The 15841-nt window shown below is 45.8% G+C and overlaps 1 protein-coding gene across 3 annotated transcripts in view; it reads left to right on the top strand.

The window, feature by feature from the left end:
* The window catches only part of GNAI2 (G protein subunit alpha i2), a 153157-nt gene that overhangs the window by 106224 nt on the left and 31092 nt on the right, over positions 1–15841 (top strand). The window lies entirely within an intron of this gene.

The following is a 15841-nucleotide window of genomic DNA, read 5'->3' as shown; positions in this document are numbered from 1 at the left end:
TTCCTGGTGCCCTGAAGTTCGGCTGACAGGAGGATCCACTTCTGGTCCCAGGAGGCAGGGAGGGATCCTTTTCCAGGTCTCCCTTCCCTCATGCATGCCCAACTAATTAAAGGGGAAAACCCGGGAATCCTTTTAGAGGGTTTTCAGGAGCCTGTAACCTTCACCCCTTCAAGGGGAAGGCAAGTATGTGGTCTCTGCCAACTTAACCTCATTGGAAAGCCAAACTGGTGGAATGTCACTGGCCCTGCTTCTCCTTTTAAATTGGGGCTGTGACAGCTCAGGGCTTGCTAGGGGAGAGGGAAGGTGCCTCCCAGCTCAGGCAGGCTGGATTTTTCCTGTTTCTGATTTGCCTGACCACCACAGTGAACCCCAGTGTGTCCAATTTTTTTTGACCACCACAGTGAACCCCAGTGTGTCCAATTTTTTTTTAATTTTGTTAAGTGCTTACTATGTGCCAGGCACTGTACTAAGCACTGGGGTTGGACACAGGTTGGACACAGTCCCTGTTTCACATGGGGCTCACAGTCTTAATCCCCATTTTAAGGATGAGGAAACCGGAAGGTTATGGAAACAAATTTTTTTTTGTATTTTTTTGTATTTTTGTTTATGTGTTTTACCTTTGCAGATGGTTTGGCCAGGATCACTTGATGGGGTTGGGTTTAGGAATAAGGGCCTCAGAATCTCCGGTTCAGAAATTAGACTCCAGAGGTGCTCTGTAGCTTTGTCCCTTACATTTATGGAACATTTCTCTTCTGAAACTGTGTGAACATGAGGAAATAACCCAACCTTCTCAGGGCCCCTATGTAGGAGCAGAGAGAAGGGAGGGAGGGAGGAAGAAATCTGCCAAATCTCCTCAAAACGGAGTCTTTGGGTACAGAGTAAGGAACTCCTCAGCCCAGTGCAGAGTCACCCATGATTTCAAGAGCCACTTGATACCTTGTTTTTCTCTTGGGCCGTTTGTACTCCCCTCCCACCCCTTCCCACAAATATGCTTGTCCTTGCTAACTCTCAGCTACCCAGAGTAACATCATGCAGCCACAGCACTTTTCTTGGAAACTCCATCTCTTTTTCAGCTTAAAGAATTTTCAACTCCTTGCCTGGAAGGGACTTTGAGAGGTCACTTGGTCCATTCCCCAGTCTCCAAGCAGGGTTACATCATACTTTCTGGTCACCTGGGTAACAGACCTTGTGTAAGCTTCAAGAAAATCAGTGACTTGTCCCTTTCCTGGCATCCGAAGGAAATAGCCCTCCCTCTCCCAACCAGAATTGAGCAGAGATAGTTTCAGGCTCAGGAGATGAAGGTGGGAAAGCCCAGGAACCCAGCCCTGTTAAGAAATCAAGTGTTCGCAGTGAATAGAGCTGTCGTCTGAGTACGAAACTCTGGTTTCCATTCCATTCCATCCAATAGTATTTATTGAGCGCTTACTATGTGCAGAGCACTGTACTAAGCGCTTGGAATGAACAAGTCGGCAACAGATAGAGACAGTCCCTGCCGTTGACGGGCTTACAGTCTAATCGATAAGTTTCCCTGATGTCCTTCCTGAACCGCTGGCTGCCATTTGGATTTCACAGCCCAGAAATCTTCTTTGTGACCTCAGATAATTTGGGTTTGAGAGGTAGGCCAGGGTAAAGAGCAAATGACACCTCCAGGTGGCCAACAGTCTTTCTAAGTAGAACTTATGCCCATTTGTGTCACAGTCATTCCCAGAAGTGATTTTGACCTCTTTAATGCCTTTCTCTTTCTACCGCCACTGTCTTCTTCCCAGCTGTCTTCAAATGTAGCCCCTGTACTTGCACCTTGGACTTCATCTCCTCTCACCTCTTAAAAATATTTGCTTCTACCCTCCTCTCTTTTCTTAGTACTATCTTCAATCTCTCTCCTCTGGCTTATCTGATCCCTTCATTTATGCCCAAATCTTCCCTGTGTGGAGAAAAAAAAACCTTGACCCCTCCCACACACACCCCTAAACCCTCCAGCTATCACCTCTTTTCCCTTCTCTCTTCCCTATCTTAACTCTTCAAATGGGCTGCCTCTGCTTCCTCTCTTGTCACTCTCTTCTTGATCCCCAGTGGCCTCCTTCTGGTGAAGTGTAATGGTCTCTTCCCTGCCCCGATCTCTATTGACCATTCTGTCACTCTCAGTAAAGTTGACCACTCTCTCCTTCTAGGAACACTGGCCTGACCTTTTGTGTCATGTATCAGCACTTTGATACTCACACCCCTCCCAACCCCACAGCACTTCTATACATGTACTTATGCTCTGGTACTTCCCCTAGCTGAAATTTATTTTAATGCCCATCTCCCCCACTAGATTGTAAACTCCTTGAGGGCAGGGATCGTGTCTTCCAAGTCTATTGAATTGAACTCTCCCACATGCTTAGTGCAGTGCTCTGCACCGAGTAAGTGCTCAAATACCATAGATTGATTAACTCGGTTTGACAGCATTGTATTCTTCCTAATTTACATCCAACCTCTCTGACTAATCCTTCTTGGTTTCCATTTTGACTCTTCATCTCCTCAGCCTTGAACTATGGGTGTCCCCCAAGACTAAGTTCTGGATTACCCTTGATCTTTTGAGGAATTACCTCTATATGGTTAAACTCCCAACTCTTCATCTCCAGCCCTGGCCACTCACCTGTTCTAGTCAGTCAGTCACTCGTATTTATTAAGAGCTTACTGTGTAGAGCACTGTACTAAGTGCTTGGGAAAGTATAATGTAACAATATGAGACACATTCCCTGCCCACAATGAGTTTACAATCACATATTCTCCTATCTTTAGGACATCACCATCTGGAAGACCCGCCGGCACCTTAAACTTCATATGGCAAAGACTGAATTCCTCATCTTTTCTTTCTCTTCCTCTTTCTTCTTTTCCTATTAGAATCCCCCAAACCTCTGCCTTTCTCCCTATCCCAGAAGCTCGCACTCTTGGTATCATCTTTGACACCCCTTGTCTGTCAGTCAGTCTGTCTCTTTAGCCCTACCAGTTCTTCCTCTGAAATTTCACAGATCTGCTCTTTCCCCAGCTCCCTGATCTGTCACCCCTCATCTGGATTACTGTAGCAGCCTCCTTCCCTTTAGGCTGTCTCCCATCTTCAGTCAGTTATGCATATAGCTGCACATATCCTCTTTTTAATTAAGATGGTCAGAGTACATCACTCCCCTCTTCACAAGTCTTCAGTGGCTCCCCACTGCTTTCCATCTAAATCTAAAACTGATTATTCCTACAATTTCCTACTCCAGCCCCGCTCAGTCCCTTTACGTCTCCCCATCTTACCTCTTTACAATCCCTCTTTCCTGACTCTACTGCACCCCCAACTCACCCCGCTGGAGAAGGGTTTAATCACGAGTCGGTCTTCCGAAGAGGCCTTTCACACAGATCTCAGTGCACATTGCATTTGTTGAGTCGATGAACCCGTGGAGGAGAAGCATTGTCTGCCCATGCTGTTGGAGAGGGGAAAGAGGAACTGAAGGAAACTGGGTGGTGACCCACACAGACCCACACAGAGGGTCTCTCAACTTCTCACTCAACTGTAAAATGGGGATTAAATACCTGTTCTCCCTCCTACTTAGACTGCGAACCCCATGCGGGATAGAGACTGTGTCTAACCTAATTAACTTTTACCTACCCCAGCACAGTGTCTGACATATAGTAAGCACTTAACAAATACCATAAAAAGACCCTGTTTTTTTCACCATATTTAAGGGGTTGTGGCCTGGGAGTGAGAGTCAGTAATTTGCCATTCATCTTTAGTTCTGTCTTCTAAGGGGATGAAGACAATAGAGAAAACGAGTTAGTTTCAGTCAGGAGAGGATTTTCCAGGGTACATCTGGGGCAGCTGCCTCAGGGTCAGCAGAAAGGGAAAAGTACCAGGGCCAGTTTTTTCCTGCCTCCCACAGAGTGACTAGCAGTGGTGACTCAGTGAATACAGAATGGGCTCACTCCTTTTTCTGCCTCCATCCCTCTCTTCCCTCATGGTATTTACTATTGCCAACTCCACCAAGGTAGGTGTAGGAGAAGAGGAGTTGTCTACCTAGGGGACAGTGGTAGGGAAGGCCGTGGAAATGGGATGGGGTACTTTTAGCAGATGACCTTTTACCAAGTTCTGCCCCTGGTGCAGGAGAAGTGATGTAGATTAGACAAAAGGAGGAACTTCCTAGCAGGGAAAAATAAACCCTAAAAGAGGTTACCAAGAGAGGGTCAAGGAAGGGCCATGCCAGAGAGCTATGAAAATAGCAGGAGCAGGATGTGTCCCAGGATGTTCAGGTCTAATCTTGCCCAGAGGATAGGCTGTTCCCTTTGAAGCCCTTTCCAGACCGGTGATTCTTGGATACCCAGCCTTCTTGGGGCAAGGAGAATCAGGGTTTGGCTTTCTATAATTCAGATTTTGATTGATTTGTATCTACCTCAGCACTTAGAATAGTGTTTGACACATAGTAAGTACTTAACAAATATGATTTTAAAAAAGAAAGATTTTTGGAGGCGAAGAATTGTGTTTAGATAGTGGCTATTTCTGAGACTGCTGAGGTGACCACCAATGAAAGATGCTAAATCAGGGTGTCTCTAACCAGATGGCTGCTGAGGGGAAAGCAGCTTTTGTAGCTTCTCACACTAGACCTGGATCTTCCAAGGGAGGAAAACATTGCTCTAAATCAACACCAGCCTCCCCTCCCTGCTGCCAGTGGGCTGTTAAATGGATTTGTCTGGCTGGGGAAACCTGGGCCAATTTTTCCTCCTCCTTGAGCTATTGTTTAAAAGAGCAGGATCCAAAGTGGGTGGGCCCCAGGCCGAGACCTGAGTCTTCTCTCCACTAGGACTTTGGCTTCCTAGAGTAGAGGGCTGTGGTTTGTTCTCTTCTGCCAACTGCCTAGTGTAGCACCTTGCATGCGAGGATGCTCAATAAATATTGAGAGTTGAAGCTGCCAAAAAAGTGTCCTGGAGCTGCTTTTTAAAAAAAATCAAGTTCCCTAGCTCCTCGGATGCTTCATGTTCATGGGGAAATCTTTACATTTCCGGGATCCCATCCTGGATGGCTAGAGTGCTGTCACCATTTTCTGCATTTCAGACATTTCCCCGTTGAGGAGCTTCTCCTCTTCCACTTCTACCCCCGCATCAGACGTTTTCTGATTTCTGGTGCTCTCCAGGTCCTTGTTTTTGAGGAGTCCTGGGAAATTCCCGATCCCTCATACTATGAACCTTCAGGAAAATTGGATCTGATGGAACATTACTGGCTGGGCTTGAGTTCCCTGAGCTCACAGAAGGGTCACAGCCTGTTCCCGAAATACCATCAGCTGATTTTTAAACCTTGGTCCCCTGCAGTCCTTCAGTGAACTCCATTTTTTTAGTGAATTGAAAATGGTATACTTGCTTTCTCTGGAAAAGGATATTATGGCATCTTTTTTTATGATCTATCAGTATGCTAGAGTTAGCAACAAGGCAAGATGGGGGCCTCTGCCCTCAAGGAGTTCACAGTCTAACAATCTACAATCTCTCACAAAGGACTGACTCCCATCCTTAAGGGGCAGATCTTCCCAGAGGCAAGAGACTAGGTTATTTGACCTCCCTCCCAAGTCTCTTCTCTCCTACTCTTCTGTCAGTGTGAAACAGCAGTTATGACTGTGTACTGAAGCACTGTAAGGCGCCTGTTAACTCTAATGAAGAAAGAGTGAGTCCAGCCCTTATGCTAACTGAAGGGGACTCCTCTAGCTCCTGTAGAACAGGAAGTTATGAGAGAGCCCAAATAGATAAACAGCAGAGGAAGACATGTCAGTTCTGTTTAACATCACAAGCGGGACCGGGAATTTGACAGACTATACTTAGAAGCATCTTAGAACCATCGCGTGTACTGAAGCCTTCCAGACTTTTCCTTCCTATGCCTTACTTTTCTTCCCATCTCAAACCATTCACCACTCCCTCTATTCCTTTAGGAAATCTAGGACAGATGCTCCCATGTTTTAGCAGTGTAATTCCAAACTGTCCCTGTTGTGTCTGTTAAGTGGAGACAGGCAATATGGATAGGCGCAGCCAAGTTCTGTCTTTGCTTGGGGAATTCCTGGTGCTGCCCGCCCACCTCTAGAAACCTCATTATTTGAGACACTTAAAACAATTCAGGAGAGAAGAAGGTGGGTGGCAGGGACTCTTGCCCACATAGGGTGTGACCACTTTTTTCTTCTGCCCCCCCCTCCGGATGCAGTGCAGAATAGCTCAACCAATCAACATCTGATGAGGTCTTAGATGTGTAGAGCACTTATGAGAAAACACTTGAAAAATCTAGGGCTTCTGCTTTTGATGCAGGTGTCGGTGCTGTTGATTTGTGTTTACATAGATGCAGGCCATCCTCGACTTCTGACATTTCGAGTTACGGCAAAGTGCACTTGGAACGTTTCTAAACTTACACCCTTTTAGCTTTCCAACCCACTGGTTTTGACTTTACCACAGTGGTCTCCTTTATGTCACCAGCTCCAGGGACACAGGTGACAGTGGGGAGAAAGTGTGCACAGGAGCCAGGAGTAAATGAGACAATTTTAAAAGCCATGTTGATGGTCAGAGGAGTGGGATTGGGAAGAGAAGAGGCTGGTGTGGGAGATGGGGAGGGAGAACACACTACCTGATCATCATTCAGAGTAACCAAGGAGAACCTAGTCAGAGAAAATGGGTTCCGATCCTGGCTCCACCACTTGTCTGCTATGTGGCCTTGGGCAAATCACTTCTCTGTGCCTCAGTTACCTCATCTGTAAAATAGGGATTAAGACTGTGAGCCCTATCTGGGACATAGACTGTGTCCAACCTGATTATTTTGTACCTATCCCAGTGCCTAATACAGTGCCTGGCACATAGTGCTTAACGAATGCCATTAAAATAAAAATGAAGTAAGAGTTGGCCTCCCTATCGCGAAAGCTCTCAGACTTCATGTGACTATATTGGTGTCGCTGTATTGCTCATCTATACCTGAGTACACATAGGTCTGAGTAATTTTGGTAAACATTGGGAATCCGATAGATTCAGGAATCAAGCTCTCACTTGTAGCATTGTTCCTGAGAGAAAATGTGTTCCAATTTATGTTTCTACTTAAGGCACAGCTTTCAGGAACCAATTGTATCACAAGTCCAAGGATTGCCTGTAGAGAGAAATAGTAGTAGTAAGGGTTTTTATTGAGCAGAAAGAGTGAGCACAGATCAAGAAGAGCCAGGGACCTGAGCCTTGTGGGATACCCACAGTTAGGGGATGAGAAGTGGAACAGGAGCCAGCAAAAGAAACTGAGAAGGGCAGTCAGAGAGGTAGAACGAGAACTGGGTGAGGACTGTATCGGCCAAACCAAGATCTGGTAGCGTTCCAAGGAAAAGAGTGTGGTCCCTGGTGTAGAAGCTGGCTAAAGAGGATTAGAATCAACTAAAGACTGCACTGCACTTGGCTATGAGTGAGACATTGAGAAGAAGCGGTCTCAGTGAAGCGAATGGGCAAAAACCAGATTGTAGTGGGTCGAGAAGGAGAGGTGGTCGAGGGGGATTGGAGTCAGCAAATGTAGGTGACCTTTTCAAGGCATTTGGGCAAGAATGGGAAGAGAGAGGTGGTGCAATGACAGCAGGAGGAGGCTGTGACGTCCAGAGAGGACTTTTTTAGTATATTTAAGAGTTAAGCATATTTGAAGGCAGAGGAAAAGAAACCATCCAAGAGTGAGAGGTTGAAGAGATAGTGGTGTAAGAAGGGAAGAGAGTGGGAGCAAGTGTTTTTAAGAGCTGAGAAGGGATGGGGTCAGAGGCATAGGTAAAGGGGGTAGATTTAGAGAGCTGGTGAGAGATCTCCTCCTGACAGCTGACAAGGAAGATGAGGAGGAGGAGGAGGAGAAGCAGGAGGCAGCATTAGAGCCATGAGAAAGTGAAACTGATAGAGAGATTTCTCCTTGGACAGTGCTCCAGGCCCTTGATCTCATTGCCATCCTCTTAAATCCATTGTCCTTCTAGTTTCTCCCCTAAAGTACCAACCAATTCCCCAGCCGCCCCCAGTCTCAACAATGGCTTAATGGTAGGCTATGGATGTTTAGGGTTTTATCCAAGTAGGCTATGGATGTTTAGGGTTTTATCCAATTAACTTGATTTCTACTTCTGAATCTTTAAAAAAAAATTACCAGCTCCACCCCAAAATTTGCTATTTTAAACTTGTGTTAATTTTGGCAATCAATTGTATTTTTGAGTGCTTACTGTGTTCAGAGGACTGTACCAAGCACTTGGGAGAGTACAATATAACAGTGTTGCTAGACATGTTCCCTGCCCACAATGAGCTTAGAGTCTAATAATAAAATAATAATAATTCTGGTATTTGTTAAGTGCTTTCTATGTGCCAGGTACTGTACTACATTTTGATACAAGCAAATTGGGTTGGACACAGTCCCTGTCCCATGTGGGACTCAGAATCTCAATCTACATTTTACAGATGAGGTAACTGACACATAGAGAAGGTAAGTGACTTGCCAAGGGTCACACAGCAGACAAGTGGCGGAGCCGGAATTAGAACCCATGACCTAGAACCCAATATAGAGACAATGAAAGTTGTGATCTCTTGTGCATAAAGTCATACTTTTGCTGTACTCTCCCAAGCGCACTCAATAAAAACCACTGATTGAAAGTGTTAAGAGAAATTTAAATTGATATACAAATCCACCCAAACCCTGCCGCTGTAGACTTAAGCCAATTGAGCACATTTGTGTATTGAATTGTCCATATTGCAGCATCACCGAAGGAAACAGCATGGTATTTTGGAATGTGATTTGATCGTTATTAAATGTCATCAATATTTTTTTCTTTGAGGATTTTCCTCCTCCTCACTCTGACCAAAGTCTGGCATTTCAATTAGTCAGTCAGTTAATGGTATTTGTGCAGAGCACTTTACCAAGTGCTTGGGAGAGGACAGTGGGTGCAATTCCTGCCCACAAGGAGCTTACATTTTAGAGTGTGGGTCACTTTTTGCATTCTTGAGTCATTTTTGAGCCAACTTTTCATTTTGAGTGTGGGGGTAAAAAGTGGCACAGGGATTTTAGAAGGGATGATGAGGGGAAGCAGGGTGGCTTAGTGGATAGAGCATGGGCCTGGGAGTCGGAAGGTCATGGGTTCTATCCCGGCTCCATGCCACATGTCTGCTCTGTGTCCTTGGGCAAGCCACTTCATTTCTCTAGGCCACAGTTACCTCATCTATAAAAAGGGGAATAAGAGTCTGAGCCTTATGTGGGACAGGGACTGTGTCTAACCTGACTAACTTGTATCTACCCCAGCACTTAGAACAGTGCTTGGTACATAGTAAGCGCTTAACAAGTACCATACTAATAATAATTTTTATTATAACATTATTACTATTATTATTATAATTATTACTATTATTATTGTACTTGCTAAGCACTTACTATGTGTCAAACACTGTACTAAGGGCTGGGGTAGATACAAATGATTAATTTGTATCCCTGTCCCACATTGGGCCCACAGTCTAACTAGGAGGGAGTCGGTACAGTTACAGATGAGGCAACTGAGCACAGAAAAATTAAATGACTTGCCCAAGGTCAAACAGCAGACACGTGGCAGAGCTGGGATTAGAATCCAAGTCCTCTGACCCCTAGGCCCATGCTTTTTTCCAGTAGGCCGTTGCTGCTTCAAAACCTTTTTATTGGACTCTCCCAATTGAATGGTCCATTGTTCTGCCCACAACATGTGCTCAATGCCATTGATTGGAAAAGAGCTAGCAGGCCAGAAAGCCATCTTTGTAAGGCTGTTTTTGACTTTTGGAGAAACAGTGTAGCCTAATGGAAAGAGCCTGGGCCTGGGAGTCTCCCAAGTCTGCCACTTATCTGCTGTGTGGCCGTGGGCTAGTCACTTCACTCCTCTGTGTCTCAGTTTCCTCATCTGCAAAATGGGGATTCAATACCTGTTCTCCCTCTTACTTAGACTGTGAGCCCCATGTGGGACCTGATTATCTAGTATCTACCCCAGTGCTTAGTACAGTGCTTGACACATAGTAAGTGCTTAACACATTTTTATAATTCTTCTTCTTATTATTATTATGATTTGACATTGGCTGGAAACTCTCAGGTTGCGTCAGAGACCTGGGATGAGTGAGAATGGGAGTTTAGCTCAAAAAGCTGCAGGGGATTGAAGCCAAAGATAGAATGTCACACTGAGAGGACTCCCACCAGTTTGAATACCCAGGGCCCTCCTTTGCAACCTGTGTGTTCCACTTGCACCTCTGTCACCCACACTGTGAGAAGGGGTTAATTGCGACCACCCTGCATCTCCGCTCCTCTTCTCTCCATAACCTCCACCTCCAGTGGGTTGGGAGTTTCTACTGAAACCCTTTCTAGCAAAAACGCTACTACCCAGAATGAGTAGTAGCATGATGTAGTGGATAGAGCATGGGCCTGAGAGTCAGAGGTCATAGGTTCTAATCCTGGCTCCACCACGTCTGCTGTGTGACCTTGGGCAAGTCACTTCACTTCTCTGGGCCTCAGTTACCTCATCTCTAAAATGGGGTTTGAGACTGTGAGCCCCACATGGGACAGGGACTGTGTCCAACCTAATTTGCTTGTATCCACCCCAGTGCTTAATATAGTGCTTGGCATATAGTAAGCGATTAACAAAATCCATAATTATTATTATTATGAGTAAGTTTAAACTCTGGAATTTCTCTTCTCACTTGTGCTGCTGGATAGATAACATTTCCCTCCCTTATTAAATAAAGTTCATTATGCTTCTGAACTCTCTGAGGCTCTCTCCAGAGCTACATGTTCTCTGCTTACTAGACAAACTGCATCTCAAGTACTCTCTGGTACACTCTGTTCATCTTGTGTATCAGTTTTGTATTTTCCTTCTACTTCGGGTCTATTCTTTGGCCTCCTGTCCTCTGTAGTGGCACTGACCTTATCTGGACTATTTAAAGCTCTGTGTACTCTTCTTTCACCCCATGATGATGTGTTTAAAGAGCAGGGCTGGTTAGCTTAAAGAGATTTGTCTCTCAGGGTTATAGTTAGCTAAGGGAGACTCAACTGCTGATTGACTTTTTTTAAAAAAAAGTATTCGTTAAGCATTTACTATGTGCCAGGCACTCTACTGTGCACTGGGGTAAACACAAGATAGGTTGGGCACAGTCCCTGTCCCACATGGGGCTCACAGACTTAATCCCCATTTTATAGATGAGGTAACTGAGGCACAGAGACGTTGTGGCGGAGCTGGGATTATTCATTCAATTCTTCATTCATCCAGTTGTATTTACTGAGTGCTTATTGTATGCAGAAGCACTGTACTGAGCATTTGGAAGAGTACATTATAACAATAAACAAACACATTCCCTGCCAACAAGCTTATCGTTTAGAGGGAATTAGAACCTGGTCCTCTGACTCTGGTCTCTCCTCATCCTCTTCCTATACGTCGGCCAAGGTGGCTAAAGTGGAAGCAGAGAGGCCTTCCATAGACTTTACTGAGATATTGATGTCCCCTTGGGGCCCAAATGGATTAATGACTGCTTTTTTTCAAACAGATGGGGCTGGTTGGGAAATGTACTAAACAATAAGATGTAGAAATCTTTCTCTTCAAGTGAGCATCAGTGCCATTCCAGACACCAGAGTAGGAATGGCTTGTGAGGTGAGTGTTATTGGCTTGTCAAACAGCAGGCAAATTATGGATCAGTGGTCCAGTGTCTATAGGCTTTTGGCCCTGCCCTAGCTTGGGCAGATCCAGGCACAGAGATACCAGAAATCCAAGACTTCAGTCAGAGTTTGAGGGGGACAAATGCAAAACCCAGGTTGTGTCTGCAAATGACAATTCTGGTTTCTTGCTAATTGCCTGGTGCCCACAGAAAAGTAAGAGAATGTATTCAGGTAACAGCACCTCATGGCAGGAGAGCACAAAAAGAGTGAGTAGGAAGAAATTGGGACAGAAAGCCTGTCCCTAGGAGTCAAAGTTAGATAGCCAGTGAAGGTAAGGAATCTGGGTTTGATGTGAATCTGTTTGTTCAGTATGGGTTTTCCACATTGGTTTTTTTGGTTTTTTCACTTGTTCACCCATGCTTTTCATTCATTCATTCAATAGTATCTATTGAGCACTTACTATGTGCAGAGCACTGTACTAAGCGCTTGGAATGTACAAATCGGTAACAGATACAGTCCCTGCCCTTTGATGGGCTTACAGTCTAATCGGGGGAGAAAGACAAGAACAATAGCAATAAATAGGATCAAGGGTTTGCTTGGAATGGGAGATCGGAGTTTATAAAGGTAGTAGACTCCTTGTCACCATTCAGGGTTTTGCCAACTTCTTTGTAGCCATAGAAAATAGCCGAAGGATAACGGGGGAGTGAAAACTTCTGTGTGTAATCAGTAGAGTGCCCCAAGGCTCCTCCATTGTTACCCAGACCTTGCCAGCACCTTTCTGAATATGACCTTCCTCATCCAGTCTTCCTGCTCCTGACAAGGAAACCCATTAAGAAAATAGCCAGTGGTGCATCATTTCCATTTTAACAGCCTAGGAACAGGAAGTTAGCCCTCCCCACAGCCACAGTGGAGAGCAGCTATGTGCACCTATGCCACCTAACCTGGGAAATTGATGCTTCAGGTTATAGTTGGCCATGGGCCGGGCCCCAGGTGGTCACCCAAAGGGACTGTCAGAGCGAGGTGTGAGAGGTCCGTGGACAGGTCACATCCAGTTGTGCTGGTGGCTGGAGGTCGGTCTTTTTGAAAACTGTGGCCAGAGAAGTCTGCCTGCTCCAGAAGTCTTCCTCTTTAACTCCCTCACTGAAGATCCGAGCACACTGGCTCCAGGCACAAAGTCAGGGACCCGCCCTGAGCAAGAGGAAACTTGGAACAGTAGACTCTCCGTGGACAACAATCTCTGCCTCTGAGACCCAGAGGACTATTCTCCCCTGGGCCTCAACTGATTGTAGCTGTGGTGTGAATGAAGTTGGAGAAAGTCTTTTTGGCAAGTGACCCAACTGCCCAGAATTCCATTTCCCTTCTTGAGAAGTGGGTCTTGGAATGCCTGCCTGCTAAGCACATGATGTGGCAGGTAGTACTTCCCACAGAAATGCTTTTAGGTGGGAAGCAGCATGGCCTACTGGAAATGGCACTGACCTGGGACTCAGAGGACCTCTGCCACTTGTCTGCTATGTGACCTTGGGCATGTCACTTCACCTCTCTGTGCCTCAGTTTCCTCACCTGTAAAATGGAGATTCAAACTTACTCTTCCTCCCCCTTAGACTTGAGCTCCACGTAGGACAGGGACAGTGCCCATCCTGATTATCTTGTAGAATGCTTGGCACAGAGTAAGAGCAAAACAAGTACCCTTAAAGAAAAAAGAAGCTGGTCCAGAAGGCTCTGGGTTGCCCTAAAAAGGATCCCAGGTCATCCCAGCTGAAAATTGAAAATGCCAAATGGCGGGGATGATTCGCTTCCTGAGAGCTATGGGCATTTGAGGGCATTGTATAAAACCATGGGGGGTCAGTAGGGCCAAGGTTCCCCCTGATTTTACCAACAAGGCCATCGAGTCACAGAGAAGGGACAGAACATTCCCCAGCAGAGTGGAAGCTCTGCAAATGGCACCCCAGGTTACTGTTATCCTGCAGTCTGCTCTCATCTTTCCCTTTGTCCTTTGGTGATTTCCCTCCCTCCCCCATAATAATTAGTAATCTGGTGTTGATTAAGCACCTACTGTGTGCTAAACGCTGGCAGAGATACTAAGAGATACTGCTGTAATCCCAGTGCTTAGAACAGTGCCTGACACATAGTAAGTGCTTAACAAATACCATAAAAAAGGGTTATGAGGTGGGACTGAGTCACTGTCCCCAATCTATCTCATCCCCATTTTGCAAGGTGAGGAAACTGAGGCCCTGAGAGGTGAAGAGATTTGCCCAAGATCACACAGTAGGCCAGTGGCAAAGCTGGGACTAAAACCCTGGTGTCTCCTCTCCTGACTTCCAGACCTGGGCTCTTTCCACCAGATCCTGCTGCTCCCTTGAATGGCCTTTTTTTAAACAATGGTATTCATTCATTCATTCAATAGTATTTATTGAGCACTTACTAAGTGCAGAGCACTGTACTAAGTGCTTGGTATGTACAGTTCGGCAACCGATAGAGACAATCCCTGCCCATTGACGAGCTTACAGTCTAATTGGGGGAGACAGGCAGACAAAAACAATAGCAATAAATAGAATCAAGGGGATGTACACTTCATTAACAAAATAAATAGGGTAATAAAAATATATACAAATGAGCAAATGAGCACAGTGCTGAGGGGAGGGGAAGGGAGAGAGGGAGGAGCAGAGGGAAAGGGGGAAAGGGGGCTTAGCTGAAGGGAGGTGAAGGGGGGCAGAGAGGAAGTAGAGGGAAAAGGGGAAGCTTAGTCTGAGAAGGCCTCTTGGAGAAGGTGAGCTCTCAGTAGGGTATTTGTTAAGTGCTTACTATGTGCTAAGCACTGGGGTAGATACAAGATAATTGGGTTGGACACAGTCCCTGTCCCACATAGGGCTCACAGTCATAATGTCCATTTTACAGAGGTAACTGAGGCACAGAGATATTAAGTGATTTGTCCAAGGTCATACAGCAGACAAATAGCAGATTGAAATTAGAACTCAGGTCTTCTGACTTCCAGACCCATGCTCTTTCCACTAGGCCACGCTGCTTCTCAGCCTTTCTGTCAGTCAGGGAGCAGGATGCAGAGTGTCGGGAGCTGGCAACCACTGCTCCTGTTTTCTAGAGATCCTCCTGTGGGCCAGGCCTGCGTCACCCAAGATTTGAAGGGAAGATTAATGGCCCTCGGAAGAGTTTGAGCAAGCACGCTCATACCCGGGCCATTAGAATGCAGCGGAGTCCTTGAGGTCTGAATGAAGCCTTTTGTCCTCAACTTTACATTTTCTGGAATGGATCTCTCCTTTTCTGGGCTTTGGTGCCAGGACCTGGATATTTCTCAGCACCATCAACAGATGCCAAATTCAGGCCCCAGGTCTTAGATCTGCTGCTGAGAGTTCCCAAGAGATTCTTTCTGCTCTCCACTCACCCTCAGAAGCTTGATGCCCAAGGTGGCCTTGGCCTTGTGCTCCTGAGCAGGTACTGACCACATCCAGGGGAGCTTTGAGGGTTCCTGTTGGAAGTGGGGGTCCCCTGAGTTTTTAAGCCCATCAGCAAGAGCAGTGTTTGCATACTACATACTAAATGCAGAGTACTGTACTAGGTTATCAGGGTTGGTCATCTTTGAGCAGAGACTAATTGCATATGCCCCTTTCCATCTCTCCCTGAACAGGTCTGTGGTGTTTTTTTTTTTCCCAGTAGCCATTACTTTGTAAGTCCCATGAAGCCTCCTTTTTAAGTTCCCCTCTTCCTTCCCCCACCATCTGCTTCGAGGATTCTTGTCACTTCTAGCTCCCAATTTCACACTTGCACCTTGAGTCCCAATAGTAATACTTGAGGATAAGAATAAAAATGTTACTGGCCTCCCAAGCTGCCTAACTAAACTCTTCACTTCCTAGGGAACAATGATGAAGAAGATGACGATGATGGTATTTGTTCAGTGCTCAGCATGGGTCAAGCATTGTTCTAAGAGTTGGGGTAGATACAGGTTCATCAGGTCGGACACAGTCCCCGGTCCCACATGGGGCTCACGGTCTAATGGGGAGTGAGAACAAGCATTGAATCCCCATTTTTACAGATGAAGAAATGGAGGCACAGAGCAGTTAAGCAACTTACCCAAGGTCACACAGCAGGCCAGTGGCAGAGCCGGAATTAGCACCTGGGTCCCCTGACTCCCAGGCCTATGCTTTTTCCACTAGGCCACACAGCTTCTCTAAAGTAAAGAAGAACATCAACTTTCTGGACTAC

This window comes from Ornithorhynchus anatinus, chromosome X1, assembly GCF_004115215.2.
Source record: "Ornithorhynchus anatinus isolate Pmale09 chromosome X1, mOrnAna1.pri.v4, whole genome shotgun sequence".
NCBI lineage: Eukaryota > Metazoa > Chordata > Mammalia > Monotremata > Ornithorhynchidae > Ornithorhynchus > Ornithorhynchus anatinus.
Note: the sequence above shows the minus strand (reverse complement) of the source record. Positions and strands in the feature narration are given on the sequence as shown.